A 2,150-nucleotide genomic window follows, 5' to 3' on the forward strand; every position below is an offset into this window, starting at 1 on the left:
AAAGTTGACGGACTCCGATTGACCTGAAACTTGGCAGGTCCATGCGAAACGGCCCAGTGAGCAATACTCATGGATTTTATGCATGACTGAAGTCGTTTTTTGGGCGTTCGGGGTCGTTTAGATGGTGTTTTTGCTGTTTTTCTAAAATTCTGAAATTTTTTTTAGTTGTTTTTAATTCCAGTAATTGTGGGGATCAATTCCCTTGGTCTTCGGGCTTAAAAAATCAGTGATATAATGTTTTTACACGTTGACGTAGGTCTTCTTCCATATCGGATAAAAATATTATGAATAATCACTATGTTATACTAGTCATTGATTATTTGTATTTACTCTCCATCTGAGTATGCATGTTGGTTCAATGGGACTAATATATGTTGAATGTTGATATTCACTTGGCTTAAATTAACAGTTTACTCTCCATCTGAGTATGACATGTTTAAGTTTATGGAGTGAAAATCTGTCATTATATATGTATATTGCTAGAATAGCTTCTTTCCCATCGAAATTTGTTGTTCAAGGTGCATAGATTGTATATATATAATGTGTTTTGAATTTTAATGTTCATAATACAAACTGATTTGATCTATTTAAATATTTAATGTCTCCCAGATTAACAATGACTGCTTTTAATCCCCTTACTGCCATTCTTACCCAAAACAAACTTGAGGGTCCAAATTATGTTGATTGGAAACGAAGTTTGGATATTGTTCTAATTGCTGAAGAGTACAAATTTGTGCTCGATGAGGTGTGTCCAGAAAAACCTAGAGATGATGCCACAGATGATGAACAGAAGGCTTACCAGAAATGGATTAAGGCTGATAAGATGGCGCGGTGTTATATTTTGGCATCCATGTCGAATGTTCTGCAACATCAGCATCAGTCGATGGAGTCTGCTTATGACATTCTGGAAAATCTCAAAGAAATGTTCGGAGATCAGAATCGTGCGGCTAAGCAGACTGCCATGAAAGCCCTTCTGAATACCAAAATGGTTGAAGGTTCATCGGTCAGGGACCATGTTCTGAAGATGATGAGTCTTCTGAATGAACTGGAGGTCCTTGGAGCTAACATTGATAAGGACACGCAGGTTGAAATGATCCTGCAGACTTTGCCTGACAGTTTTCAGCAATTTCGCCTGAATTATAACATGAACAAAATGGATTTGTCCCTTGCGAAATTGTTGAATGAGCTGCAGTCGGCAGAGACTATTATCAAGTCCCAAGCTCCTCCCGTGGCATTGAATTTTGAGGCATGTTCTTCTTCTAAGCCGAGAGGCGGGCAGAAAAAGAAAAAGGCTCAAAAACCCTCTGTTGGTGGCGCGACTGCTGGTGTGAAAAAGGCTAAGGGCAAGTGTTATCAGTGCAAGCAGCCCGGGCATCATAAGAAGCAGTGTCCAACTTATCTGGCCAAGCTGAAAAATAAACCAGGTGATTTACATCTACTTGTCGTTGAAACATTTTTAGCGGTTGTTTCTACCATGTCATGGTGTGTAGATTTGGGAGCCACTAATCATATCTGCAATTATTTGCAGGGGTTTCAGGTAACGCGGCGGCTAAGTAAAGGAGAAATCAATGTTTATCAAGCAGACGGTTCAGCAGCCCCAGCTTTAGCATTAGGAAATATTAGTATTTCGTTTGGTAGTGGTAGAGTTTTAGCTTTAAAAGACACATTATATGTACCTTCCGTTAGAAGGAATTTAATTTCGGTTTCTAGCGCTATGAGAGATGGTTATGATTTTAATTGTCATGACGTTGATAAATGTGTTATTACTCATAATAAGCGTTATCTCTCTTCGGCTACATTGATTAATGGTCTTTTTGTTGTTGACTCTATTCCTAAATTGTTACCACCTAAAGAACTGAATAATGTTGACTTACCAAGTAAGAGAAAACGTTCTTCTGAATTGAGTGAAACATATTTATGGCACTTGCATTTGGGTCATATAAATCTGAACAGAATTTCCAGGTTGGTCAAGGATGGACCTTTAAGTTCATTGAAAGTGGAGGCACTACCAACTTGTGAATCTTGTTTAGAAGGGAAAATGACAAAACGAAATTTCCCCTCAAAAAGAAATCGGGCAAGTGATAAATTAGAATTAATTCATTCTGATTTGTGTGGTCAAATGAATGTCCAAGCAAGAGGTGGTTTTGAGT

General features: G+C 38.1%; 1 long non-coding RNA gene across 1 annotated transcript; it reads left to right on the forward strand.

Moving 5' to 3' along the window:
- The first annotated feature begins 1,368 nt into the window (after nucleotides 1–1,368).
- LOC142180621 (uncharacterized) lies at nucleotides 1,369–1,829 on the forward strand. Its single transcript, XR_012709239.1, has 2 exons — nucleotides 1,369–1,424; nucleotides 1,529–1,829. It is a non-coding gene; the product is annotated as an uncharacterized LOC142180621 (long non-coding RNA).
- Nucleotides 1,830–2,150: the final 321 nt, after the last annotated feature.

This window comes from Nicotiana tabacum, chromosome 5 (assembly GCF_000715075.1).
Source record: "Nicotiana tabacum cultivar K326 chromosome 5, ASM71507v2, whole genome shotgun sequence".
NCBI classification, from domain to species: Eukaryota; Viridiplantae; Streptophyta; class Magnoliopsida; order Solanales; family Solanaceae; genus Nicotiana; species Nicotiana tabacum.